General features: G+C 35.7%; 1 pseudogene; it reads left to right on the top strand.

The window, feature by feature from the left end:
* The first annotated feature begins 658 nt into the window (after positions 1-658).
* On the top strand, positions 659-10,466 carry LOC109211192 (annotated as a pseudogene).
* The last annotated feature ends 4,347 nt before the right edge of the window (positions 10,467-14,813 follow it).

The raw sequence follows: 14,813 nt of genomic DNA, 5'->3' as shown, positions 1-14,813 counted from the left end.
GGCAGCTGTAAATGCCTAATTTTTGCTCTTGTCTTTTCTTTTTCTTTACATTATAATTTTTAGAATTCTTTTGTGTGTATTTTTAGGCTTTTAAATTAGATTAAGTTAAATAATTTGATATGGGGGTTAAAGGATTGGACTAGTATATCTTGACTAAAATTGAACCAAAATTGGCCCAAAATTAGGAGCCCAAAGAGTCTACTAATCCGGTCCAATTGGGGCTCCCAGGAGATAGTCTAAACGACGTAGTTTTAGATTGAAACTACGTCGTTTTGGTTAAGTGATCAAGATCAAATCCTTGCCACCTATTTTCTTTGATCCAATGGTCAAAAATTGATGTCATTTGAGGTATATAATTTTAGAAAATCTGATTTTTTGGCCTCATTTTTCATACATGCCCAAGCCCTAGACCTCTTCTTCTCTCTTCTTCCTCTCCGCCGCCCAGCGCCGCCGCCGGAAATCGCCCACCGGCGGCGGCCAACCTACAAACACCACAAAAATTTCACCCCTACTCCCCTCAACCTCCTCTTTCCAAATCTCCAACCCAAATCCCTCAAAACCTAGTCAAACTCCACGATTTTTAGATCTAAGAAAACTCATAACCCACTTTTTCCTTAAAATCGTGAAGATTGAGCCATCTCCTCTACCTAATACCTATATGGATGGATGGAGCTCGGTGTGGGCTACAAACAGACTTGGCCTCGACCCAAATTCCGGCGACCGAATTCCGGCGGGTCGCCGGCAGTCACCAAAAATGGCAAATATCTCTGCCTTCCTCTATATTCTGACCTAGAGCAAGTTTTTATTGTTTATTACATTGAAATTGAACTCTGGTTCACCTGAGTTTAAATGTTTCAGTGTTTATCAACAATACGAGCTTGCTCGGGATCGAACACTTCTCGAACCAGCACCACTGCCGCCGCGCCACAACCACCCCAATGTCGAAATTAGGTAAAATCGATTCCCTTTCTCCCTGCCCCTGATTTTCTATTTTTGTCCGCGTTTGTTGTTAGTATTTTTGTTTTATTTTAAGTTCTGTTAGTTTCCATTTATTTTAATGATTAATCTAATTTTTAATTTCGTCGTTGTTTAACTCAATCGATTCTATTTAGTTTGTCTCACTGTTAACATGTTTTAGTTTACTTTGTATAGTTAAGTTGGAATTATATTTTTCTAAATCTTCGCTATAGTTTAACTATTGAGTTCTATTAAGGTCTTCACTAAGTCAACACATGTCTATGCTTACTTTTTAAGTTCTGTTTCTCTTTGTTGGTTAATAGTTCGATTAGATAGTTGTTTCTAGTTACTCGTTTTTATTTGGTTTGAGCAAGTTAGTTTGATATTGGTGGTGTTAAAATCTGGAAATTAGATATTTTTGTCATAAACTAGGGTACTAGTAGCTTGCTTTTAGTAGGGTGGCTGAAGTAACTCTTTGGCTCCTGCCATAGCAGATTTCAGGCTGTCCTTTCCTTTTGGGCAGCCTTTAGCACACAAATTCAGCCCCTTTTCGACAGATTTTTTTTGGTGAACCAAAATCTGTCCATAAAGTTGGTTTTTCTTTGCCTATTTAAGGGCTGCCCTTTCTGCATTATTGGGGGGGGGGGGGGGGGGCTATCACACAGCTGCTAGATATTTTACACCCTAAAAATACAACTTTGAGTGTAAAAGAGAGCAGTTGAATACCTAAATAAGAAGCTGAAAATTCTGATCTTAGTGAGTGTTTCTGAGAGTGTAAAAACCTTGAGAAAAATAGAAGGATCTCTTTCAATTCATGAAGTTGTTAGCTACCAGTTTTAAGCATCCTTGTTGAGTATTCTGGGTAATCTTAACATGGTGTTGCTGCTGTTGTTTGTACTGTCCCTGCTGCTGATTTTTGCCACCTTTATTGCTGTATTTTCGCGTTTCAGGTAACTTTTAAATCTATTGTAATGCAGATTCTCGATGTCAAATGTTGAAGGTGCCAACCTTCCTCTATTATTTGAGCATGCTTGTTGTGACTTAATGAGGAAATGAGTGTTTGAATGACGCGTGCATGTTTTCGGTGTACAAAATCTAGAATACCTTAGTTAATACTTTAATTTCTCTTTACATTTAGGGTGAAATAATATTCTGTTAGTCTACTAGTTGCCTTAAAATATATTGTATCACAAGGTTTTGGACTGTTATAGAGTTGGTCTCTTAAGATTATCTTTTTACTATCCATGTTTTCTGTGCAAGTAGAGAATTGCATATAGTAATAAAAGAATCAATTTTCTGATGTAACTAAACTGTGGATGCATCTTTTGTTCTCTGTTCTAGTTAAAGACTTTTGCATGTTAGTTATTATTTATTGTTGTTTGTTCTTACATTGCTATCACTACAAGAAAATAGGCTTTTAGCGAAGGGAAACTAAGTCGTTAAAAGTCCAAATCCGGTAGTTAGAAGTTAGTAACGACGGAAAAAAATCTGGTCGTCACCGGTCGTTAAAAGCCTTAACGTAAAAAGTTAACGACCGGATCTCAGTTCGGTCGCTAAAGATTCTTTAACGACGACATAAATTCCGGTCGTTACCCGTGATTTATAACGACAGAATTTTCCCTTCGCTACTTAATCATCCGGCCGTTAAAAACATTAATGATGAACAACCAAATTTGCCAACGCAAGTGCTTTTAACGGCCAAAACTCCCTTCGTTAATTGTGTGTCACTTTCAACAACAATATATTTAAAAGCCTAATTTTCTTCGCTAATATGAAATACATAAGTACAAAATATTGTATACTACCAAATGGTAATAGTTAATTATTTCATACACATCCAGACACATCTGAAAATAAACCAAATAATCAATATTCATAAAAAGTTCATTGTTAATATAACGAACTAAAGCATCACACTACCAGAAAATATACTTATCCACATTGAGTGACATCATTTCTATCAATTACTAAAAAGAGAATAAAATGTATATGTACATTAAATATTGTGTTTAAACCACCTCTAGCCAAAAAAAAAATCTATCATACTTCAACTTGTTCCGTACTTTCTTCAAGGATAGGATCTTCAAACTTTCAAATCATTGATCTGATAAAAGAACAAGTTTCTGTTAGTATAGAAACAATGAATAAACCATAAATAAGAACGAGAAGACCTCAATAGGTGGAAGAAGACAAAAGACGATAAGAAAAAGGGGAAGAAAAAATAGCATCAAATAGTAACAATCAGGAAGCTTCAACATAATGAAATATTATTTAATTTAGGGACAAGTCCTTTGCTTCATATTTGCTGTCCAGTTCATTAAACTCTCTTTCTTATTAAAATACCAATTACAACGGTATACAATAATAACAATAGTATGTGATATGACATGATAAAGGCATATCAATTGTTCACCAATTAATACTCCTCGTGAAAGAAAGGAAAGTAAAAGTAATATAGTAAAATAATATGGAGCATGGAGATATAGCATCACCCAAAAATGCCGTTTACCCTTAACACAGTTTACATTTATCCTTAGCATCACGAAACAACATAATTCACCCTTAATATTCTTTAGGTAAGACCATTTGTGTTTGAAAAATGAATTATGCAATAGCTTTAGAGAGCCAGAAATAAACATACAACGAACAAAGCTTGGAAATATCAAACTGAACGAGAGTATGCAAACAGGTGCAGCAAGCTACAATAGACCCAAAGGACATGAAATTTCAGGTTTAAATGACAGTAGTAAGAAATTAAGAGGTAGAGAGGAAACATTTGAGTAATTCCCAAGAGGTGAAGAAAACACAATAATGAGGGATTTGACATGTAATTTAACATATAAAATTAATTACTAACACGATTTAAACAAATCCACATTTTCTTTTCAAAGATAAAAGTTATTGCCAAATCATCAAATCAACTTGTTTCCAGCTTTCAATTAATACACATCAGTGGCAACGAAAATAACTTATTTTATAGCTATATAGAATAGACTTCAGGTTTTCATGTCTTCAATCTTATATTTAACTACAATAACATGTGATGCAAATTTTGGAATACTGTCACGACCCGGATTTTTCCCACCATCAGGCGTCGTGATGGCGCCTACTAACGGAGCTAGGCCAGCCATACATTAAACATTCGCTATTCAACCTCAACAATATAATATACTAACAACAGTTAAAGAAATGCGGAAGACTTTAAGTTTAACGAAATGATATAAAAATGCGGAAGTTTGAAACACCTCTCTACCCAAAATCTGGTGTCACTAGCTCACGGACTACTATAGAATACTACAACAAGTCTGAATGAAAGAAATACACATGTCTGTTTCGATACAATGAAAACAAACTGAAATAAGGAAAGGGACTTCGGCCTGCGAACGCCAGCTAGGCTACCTCGAGAGTCCCTGGACTGAAGATAGCTCCCGGATAAGAATCCTACTGCTGCTGTCCGAAAGCTGCTCCTGGATCTGTGCACAAAGAAATGCACAGAGTGTAGCATCAGCACAACCGAACCCATGCGCTGGTAAGTGCCTGGCCTAACCCCGCCGAAGTAGTGACGAGGCTAGACAGGACTACCAAACCAACCTATACAATTTTTATATACAAATATGCAACAAAAGGAAAGAAAATACCGAAACTAAACAGTTAGAAGGGAGGGAAACATGCTATGGGGAAAGTACAATTGGATATAAAGTTCATCAGCGTAATTAAGAAAAACATATTCATCAGCGTAATTAAGAAAAACATTAAGAAAAAATTATCCTCAAACTCTTCACATTTGCAGAAAAACATATTGTAGCTTAGAAGAGTTCCAAATTATCTCAAGAATCAAGTACAAACAAAGACCCACGGTCATGCTAGACTCCGGTGTATAGACACTCGTCACCACGCCTATACACCGTACTCGATCAATTAGCAAATAGCATTCATGATACTCTAATCCTATTCCCTTAAGCCAAAGTTAGGTCAAACACTTACCTCGGTCCGAAAATAGCAATCAAGCCTCTAGCACCGCCTTTCCTCTAGAATTCGACTCCGAAACAATGATATCTAGTCATAATTAATTCAATAATATCAAATGAGGCTCAACAACATAATCCCATAGCCTAGAAATGAATTTCCTATCATTCTTCCAAAAATAGCAAAATCCGACACCGGGCCCACATGGTCCAAACTCGAGGCTCGGACCAAATTCCAATCACCCATAACCCCACGAGTTCAAATATATAATTTATTTCAAGATTCTATCCCAAATTGAGGTTGAATCGCCTAAAATTCCCAAAAACCTAACTCTACCCAAAACCCATAATTTACACCCTAAATTACGTGCTTTAGGTCTAGGGATTTGATAAAAGATGATGGAAAATGAAGAAAACGAGTTAAAGATTACTAACCCGCGAGTTAATGGTGAAAGGATGCTTCAATAGTCGCCCTAGAACCTTGGAGAAGAAAGAGTTTGAGAAGTTTTATGACAATCCCGAATGGCTACTGTTTCTGAACATTTAAAATAACTGGGCAAAACTGTTAATCGCGTTCGCGACACCCCGGTCGCGTTCGCGATGAAGGAAAAGGGGCAGGCATCGCGTTCGCGATTGGGAAGATGCGAACGCGAAGGAGAAACACTGGGGGGGGTCCAGGATTTGTTCTACGCGAACGCGTGAAAGCCCACGCGAACGCGCTGAAGAAAGTTGCAAGGCTACGCGTTCGCGAATAGTTGAATGCGAACGCGAAGAGGAAAATACTGGGGTCCCAAATTTAGCTTATGCGAACGCGAGATGTTGTACGCGAACGCGATGAAGGAAATTCTGATGCTTCGCGAACGCGGGAGAGAGAGTGCGATCGCGAAGAAGGAAATGACTGGGCACCTGTTGCAGACTTTTCTGCAACTTTTCTAAGCTTTAAAACCTCCCGGAACACCTCCGAAACACTCCCGAGCCCTCGGGGGTCCCAACCAAACACACACACTAACTCGATATCATCCTACGAACTTGCTCGAGCGATCAAATCGCTAAAATAACATCAAAATCAAAGAATGAACCCCCAAAACTCATAATTTTCATTTCAAAGTTCATAAACCTTCAACTTTAGCTATTTAGGTCCGAAACACGTCAAACGACGTCCGATTTCGACCAAATTTCACAGGAAGCGCTTAACGCATATTTAAGACCTGTACCGGGCGCCGGAACCAAAATACGAGCCCGATACCTATATTTTCTAACTCATTTTCATTTCTATTTTTCCTTATTAATTTCAGAAAATAATTTATCAGAAAAATTCTTTTACCGGGGTTCTGGACCTCGGATTTCGACTCTGGGCACATGCCCGAGTCCCATATTTTTCTACGGACCTCCTGGGACCGTCACATCGCGGGTCCGGGTCCGTTTCCGCAAAATATTTACCAAAGTCAACTATATCAATATTAATATCATAATTCACCAAATTTTTCACAGAATTCATATATTTTAACATAAAAATTTTCCGGCTTCGCGCCCGGAGTGCGCACGCAAATTGAGGCAACCAAAAGTGAGGTTTTCAAGGCCTCGGAAGCGCGGAAAAAGGGAGAACCACGGTGATGACCCTTTGGGTCGTCACAAATACACACTTAAGCACACAATTTTTAGCTTCATATCACAAATGGAAATCCTGACAGAATAGGGATACGTCTAAACTAAACTTCTATTCGAAGAGATATAATGTTTGAGCATATACCATACTAGTCAGAAATATAGCTATTGCATCACATCCACATGATGAAAGAGGCCTAAAATATTACTGCTATTATCCGTATGTTAAAAGACAATCAACGTGTCACATGATATAATAATGGTTTGTACTGCCATTTCCAAATATCCAGAGAATGTAGACTTATTAAAAATATCATTTAATCTACTAGCCTGTTAAGTGATGAATTTGTTCTTTCGAAGATGGCGGTGATGAAGGATGATCAAACTCTGAACTTGCATGTCGATCATGAACAAGTCCCACCCATAGCTTATTAGGTAACATAATCTTGTGGCATGTAAAATAGATATTAAAAATATATTAATATAACAACGAAAAGAAGTAAGAATTAAACATTATAGAATTTCGATCATAACAATGTGAAAAACATGAACAAAATCCTCAAAAAATACATCCATATAGTCAGAGNATTGAACTGACGATTCCAACAAGATCATATAAAGACAATCCATCTCTATCAAGAATGATGATTTCAAGGTGCAATATATTCATTCAAGTTAATATGGCTGATTTGTTTATCAAATATCTACCGAAGATCTTTTGAAGATGGTGCACAAGATTGGAATGCAAATGCTCAAGGATGTGAAGTGATGCTCTCATCAGGGGGAGTTAATACGCGTTGTACTCGTTTTCCCTTACAAGGTTTTGTCCTACTGGGTTTTCCTTGCAAGGTTTTTAACGAGGCAACCAAAAGGCGTATTTCTAAACATGTGTACTCTTTTTCCTTCTCTAGTATTTTTTTTTCCCACTGGGTTTTATTTTAGTTAAGGTTTTAACGAGGCACATTATCTGGTAGATAGACATTCAAGGGGGAGTGTTATAAATAGAATTTTATTTAAGGTGAATGTCTATATTTAGAAAGATTCTAGAGTTTATTACTTGGTGGCTAAGTCACCCTCTCCCTATAAATAGAGGGTTCTATTCCATTGTAATTCATCCCAAAAATCAATAAGAATTCTCTCTCCCAACTTTTCTTTGCAATACTATTCTTCTTCTTTTATTGTTTCATAACACTCTTAATATTCTTTAGGTAAGACCATTTGTGTTTGAAAAATGAATTATGCAATAGCTTTAGAGAGCCGGAAATAAACGTACAACGAACAAAGCTTGGAAATATCAAACTGAACGAGAGTATGCAAACAGGTGTAGCAAGCTACAATAGACCCAAAGGACATGAAATTTCAGGTTTAAACAACAGTAGTAAGAAATTATGAGGTAGAGAAGGAAACATTTGAGTAATTCCCAAGAGGTGAAGAAAACACAATAATGAGGGATTTGATATGTAATTTAACATATAAAATTAATTACTAACACGATTTAAGCAAATCCACATTTTCTTTTCAAAGATAAAAGTTATTGCCAAATCATCAAATCAACTTGTTTCCAGCTTTCAATTAATACACATCAGTGGCAACGATAATAACTCATTTTATAGCTATATAGAATAGACTTCAGGTTTTCATGTCTTCAATCTTATATTTAACTACAATAACATGTGATGCAAGTTTTGGAATACACACTTAAGCACACAATTTTTAGCTTCATATCACAAATGGAAATCCTGACAGAATAGGGATACGTCTAAACTAAACTTCTATTCGTAGAGATGTAATGTTTGAGCATATACCATACTAGTCAGAAATATAGCTATTGCATCACATCCACATGATGAAAGAGGCCTGAAATATTACTGCTATTATCCGTATGTTAAAAGACAATCAACGTGTCACATGATATAATAATGGTTTGTACTGCCATTTTCAATATCCAGAGAATGTAGACTTATTAAAAATATCATTTAATCTACTAACCTGTTAAGTGATGAATTTGTTCTTTCGAACATGGCGGTGATGAAGGATGATCAAACTCTGAACTTGCATGTCGATCATGAACAAGTCCCACCCATAGCTTATTAGGTAACATAATCTTGTGGCATGTAAAATAGATATAAAAAATATATTAATATAACAACGAAAACAAGTAAGAATTAAAAATTATAGAATTTCGATCATAACAATGTGAAAAACATGAACAAAATCTTCAAAAAATACATCCATATAGTCAGAGAAAAGAATATAAAGAATAAGAAACAGGAGACAGCGCCACAAAAAGTAAGCCTCTATAAATTTTACAAAACTTGAAGATGCATCAGTCAACTCAACCTTCATCATACGATAATAAACTCAACCAATAGGAAATTTGTAGCATCTAACTTGATTCAAGAGAGATATACAACATCGACACAAAACCACAAAAAGTAATGGCAATCAAGAAAACCCACAAGGCAAAGCCAAAACCAAGATCCACAATACTCATACCACAGTTGCAATTGCAACGATAACTTTACTATACATTGTTTCACCATTAGTTTCCCAAATGGATTCACTTTTTCAACGCCAAAAAGCTTAAGAAACTCAGTGTACTCTAAAAATTATAAACAATTTAATGGGCCTCATAAGTACCTTTATTGGGGCAGTAGAATTGACTGTCCTGAGAAACATTGTGATACTTGTGCAGGTTTGGGTCATCAAGAATCAAGCCTTAGTTATGCTCTTGAAGAAGCTATCTTTCTTCATAGAACATTAATTTGTTATGCTTTCAAGGATGTGTCTCAATCCAATCCACAATAAGAAAAAGATTCTTTATCGGTCCAACAATTCAACCTCTAAGAAAAGGTGGGGAGATAGTTCGTGTGCCATGGATTCTTTGTATGATGTGGATCTCATCTCTGACACTGTACCTGTAATTTTTGGAAAACTCCGAAATGTGGCATCACGTCCTGGCAACAAACATGAAGTTAGGTTCTCAAAAAAAGAAGAAGCTTGTACTCAAACATTTTGATTATCAATCGAATTGCAAGCCCGATTTCTTGGTATGGAGGATGCAAGGAAAGGAAAAATCACAGCTCCATTCTTCTGCCGTATTCGTTTCTTCCTTCAATGACTGCAGAAAAACTACGGCATGCAGCAGAAAAGATCAAGGTGCTGCTTGGTGACTATGATGTTATGCATGTTCGAAGAGGTGATGTTTTGAAGACAAGGAAGGACAGGTTTGGGGTTGATCGAAGTTCGCACCCTCATTTGGACAGGGATACACGTCATAGATAGACTAAAAAATCGAACAAAGTTCTTTTTGTAGCACTTCGCCCCTTTTTTATTTATTCTTTTATTTTTTCTAAAATTGAGTCAAAAAATAAAAAATATTCGAGTTAGTTATAAATTATGAACTAATGAACTAGCCCTTTTATTGGCTATTAGAACACTAACACTTACTAAAAAGAGTTTCCCTTGATCTATGAACGTGAAGGATGAAAGCGAGTCAACATGCTAATTCCTCATCCGCAAATAACTCCTTGCAGAATAGCAAAATGGGTACGCCGTGGGCGAACCCTTTTTATTGCTTCTAATGAGAGGACACCAGGCTTCTTTTCTCCTATGTCTGAGAGGTATAAGCTGGCTTGTTCATCAAATGCTGCGGCGAACCATTTTATTGCTTCTAATGAGAGGACACCAGGCTTCTTTTCTTCTATGTCTGAGAGGTATAAGCTGGCTTGTTCATCAAATTACAGCAGTATCTTGAATCCAGTGATTGAGAATAATTACCAGCTCTTCATGATAGAAAGGCTTATTATGATGGGAGCAAAAACATTTATTAAAACCATGAAAGAAGATGCTACTGATCTCAGCCTCAGCGATGATCCTAAAAAGAATACCAAGAAATCGGAAATACATATTTATACAAGAGAAAATAAAGAATGTTAGTTCTCAGATGCTTAACTGAATTCTTTTGAGCATGCTTATTTCATACTATACACTTTTTCACTCAATTTTTGTTTATTCACTTGTAAATCAAAATTTTCTTGGTGAATGTCATTGTTGTTAGGTACTACTTGAAAGAATAGCCTGTTTTTATATGTTGTAAATTATCATATTGACTTCAGTGGGATCATCCAAATATGTAAAGTATTGTTTGAGTTTAAAATAAACCACAAAAAGCTTATCCATATATATTTAGCAAACTGAGAGATCATTGGATCAACTCCACATTAAGTATGCTTCTATAAATTGGCTCTACTACAGATTTATAAATAGTCTCAAAAATTATCAAATGAAAGCCACTTACTAATTGTTTAACCGACAACTTTGAGTAAGGGAGCTTTGGTGCATTTAGAAGAATTGCCAGACTTGAAAAAATTACATCTTTCCGTTACATTTTTGCACCTTTTACTTGATCCTATGACAATTGTGTTGAGACGATATGGCATATTTGGGCCTAAGCTTTTCAGAAGCTTAATTACAAAGAAAAATATAAAATACTATTTTTCTTGCCTAAGCTATACTGAAAAAGACAGTGTCAAGAAAATATGAAATGTGAAAGTGGTTTCTGTAATTTTGCTTGTCCTTTCTCTTCATAGATTTTTGCTTCTCCTTTCTCTTACTCGTAGATACCTACTAGGAGACAATAGATCAGAAAGTCAAAAAAACATTAGGACTCTTCTTTCAGAAATTTTCTATTTTACACCATCGTATCATCTAGCTACTTTATGATATTGAGAATTCACCCAGTATGAGAACAAACAGTTTGTTTCATCAAAGATAAAGATCCCACATAGAAGATTATGACTACACTCCTTTACCTATACAACAACAACAACAACCTCCTAGTATAATCGCACTAGTGGGGTCTGGGGAGGGTAGTGTGTACGCAAACTATACCCCTACCCTAGGGTAGAGAGGCTGACTCCTTTACCTATCCAAAACAAAAATATGTATAATCATGGAGTACTAAAACTCACTTACTTTACCTATCCAAAACAAAAATATGTATAATCATGGAGTACTAAAACTAACTTCCAAATCCATCTATCCTCAAATTATCATATTGACAAGTGTATTCAATAATCAGCATCATCTCACCACTTTTTATTTTAATCAAAGCTACTAACATATGTGCTCACATCAGTACATGCAAAATAGTCCAAAAAATGTGAACAGAATAGCTATAATCATTAGTGCAAAATTAAATTGACAGATACCACAACAAGCAAAAAGTACTCTAGATACAATGTAAACCCATGACTGGGAAAATGGGCATTCCACAACTACAATTAATAGTTACAAAAGTGAGACTAATAGTACAAAAGATGTGAAGAAAATTCACAATTAATAGTTATAAAAGTGCAATTAATAGTTACAAAACCAAAAACTTACATTGATGGGAAGAAAACTATGCGAATGATGTATTTTCTTTATCTGTCATAGGCGAAAATGACCAGACCAACAGGCGAGCAGGTGATGGTGAGTAGTAACGAGATAAGGCTGAAGTTCTTTTAACACAACTTTGAAGGTTTTGTAGTACGAATTTGTTTTGCGATCAAAACATAGAGAAGGTTGAGGGTTTTCAATATTTTTTTCGGAGAGGGAGGCGGGCTAAAAGACGTGGGTTGTGAAAAATAAAGAGTGAAAAAGTAGCACCTTAATTTTATTAATAATTACGACCGGGTATTAGCCTTTTAAGGGCTGAATAGTATCCCGTTGGTAATATCGCACTAAAAATTGGCATTTAACGACCAGAAAAAAATTGGGTCATTATAGATACATTTATTACGATCGGACTCATATCCCTTCGTTAATAAATAGTCGCTAAAAGCCTATTTTCTTGTAGTGTATATTGGACTACAATGTGGAAGCCATAAATTTTCTTCAGTTTGTTATATGCTTTGGTAGTAATTAATAAGTTTAATCCTTTTTTTTATCTCTTCCATGCCAAAACAGAGAAGTTGTTCCCTTTAATCCTTGCTAATTTGGCAAAAGAATAAAGTATCATTAGAACTTTTGCTCTTTGTTTCTTCATGATCAATGTCTAATACTTAATAATTAATAATACTTAAGAAGATTAGGCCAAGTAACAGTATGCTAGATAAATTTTGCTTGCATGTGTGGTTATCCTGATGTTTAAGATAATGTAAAATAAATTCTTACAATATACAAGTTAACACTTTGTATCATTGAAACTTCAATCTAGCTCCGGAAGTTTAGCCCCAAATGCCTGCCTGTGATTTATATTTTACACAAAGTTTTGGGATAATTAAGTTAGTGCTAGAATGCTAGGTTTTTAGGTGACATGATTTTCTAATAGATTAATGATTTTGTCAAATAAACTTGTTTTCAAATTAAAAATTTTGGAGTATGTTATTAAGAAGTAAAGGGTGGCCGGTAACTGAAGGATTGGGGTATAATATATTTTCAAAGCAAAATACTTTTGAAGTTTATTATGGAAGGCTATCAATTCCTGGTTAATCTCCTGAATTGGGGGCATGAATTGCTAATTGGACGTGTTTGTGTTTGGAGGATTTGGCAAAAAAGACTCTTGTAATTGTTAATGGGCTGTATAGTTACGAGAATAATTAAAAAATCTACTAGGCTCAAGGAATAGTGTAGTAAAGTTGATAGCCCACATTTTCTTTTGAATAAATTGTTGGCCCGCTAATACAATAATAGGTTAGTTCACTAGTTGGCTCAAATTTACAACAAGCTAGGGCCTAAATTTCATGTGCATAGTTTCTTTCGCCAGTTAACAAATTAGATTTTTATTTTTACAATTAAATAACTTTATAATTTAGTCTTTTTTTTTTTTGATAATTAATTTAAACGCTAGGCAATTAGTACGCGCGCTTTAGCCCTTTTTATCCACGGACTCGCTTGCGTAGCGTGATATTTAACCTTTATTAAATTAGTTCAATAATCTTAATAGTTTAATTAATTCTTAATTAATCCCTTGCTTATAACCTCGGATTCGCTTGCGTAGCGCGGTAATTGACATTTAATAAACTCCAAACATTATCTTTTTTTTCTCTCTTTTCTCAAATATAGTAAATTATCCAAAAGTAATAACGTGCTAATAATTCTTTGTCATGACTGCAGATTCGCTTGCGTAGCGCCATTATGACTAAAATAAAAAATTTCGTCTCGCTCACGCATTTGCTTGCGTAGTGTGGTTATGACATCTTATTATTCAAAATTTTCTTTAATTTACCTAATAATCAAATAAAAGCGGACATAGGCAAACATAAAAAATTAAATAAAGCACAGTTTATCTAAAATTAATTTAAAGCCAAGTATAGCCAATAAAGCGACCGTGCTAGAATCATGGGACTCGGGGAATGCCTTACACCTTCTCTCCGGTCAACAGAATTCCTTACCCGGACTTCGTTTTCGCAGACCAATAATAAAAGAGTCAAATCTTCCTTTGACTAGGGATTCACATAAAAGGTGATAAGTGGTGACTCATTAGATAAAATATTCCCTACTCAAATTTGTCACTTTAATTGGAAAAACTCTTTAACCCACAATAATTCATAACATAACCCATTATATCTTTTCGGGGGGGGGGGGGGGGGGGTAGAAAAGGGTGTGACAACGTCGATCCATGCTTTCCCCTTGTTTCCACATCGAGGAATCGGGAAAAAATCAGCCCCCGATTTTACCCATACAACTCCCCCTTGTATCAAGATCAGCGTAAATTCAGCCACAAAGTCCGCCAAAATCTAAGATTTTATGGCAGTCCGGGGTCTATACTTGATATTGTACCCGCTAAGCTCTACGGCCCATTTGGCCAGCCGCCCCGAGAGCTCAGGCATATGCATGACATTCCTCACTGGGTAAGAGGTCACGACACATATGGGGTATCATTGAAAGTATGATTTTAATTTCATAGAAGCGCTTAGTAAGGCGAACGCTAATTTTTCTAGGTGAGGATACCCTGTTTCAGTATCGTCGAGGGTTCTACTAACATAATAAATAGGAAATTGTGTACCTTCTTTTTCCCGGACTAGGATACCACCTACCACCACCTCGGAAATTGCCAAGTAGAGGTACATCTTTTCATCTGCCTTCAGAGTGTTCAAAAAGGGGGGCTTGATAGGTATCACTTAAGTTCTTCCAAAGCTTGCTGGCATTCTAGAATCCAAGAGAAATTGTTCTTTTCCAATAGTGAGTGTTGATACCCAATTTTTCTCTCATTTTCAAATATATGTATATATACTTTCAAAATAGTGCATATACATCATCATTTTGATTTATGAGCACACACAAGTATTTTTATAATTT

Source organism: Nicotiana attenuata, unplaced genomic scaffold (assembly GCF_001879085.1).
Source record: "Nicotiana attenuata strain UT unplaced genomic scaffold, NIATTr2, whole genome shotgun sequence".
Lineage (NCBI taxonomy): Eukaryota > Viridiplantae > Streptophyta > Magnoliopsida > Solanales > Solanaceae > Nicotiana > Nicotiana attenuata.
This window is presented reverse-complemented; position numbering and strand designations above follow the sequence as displayed.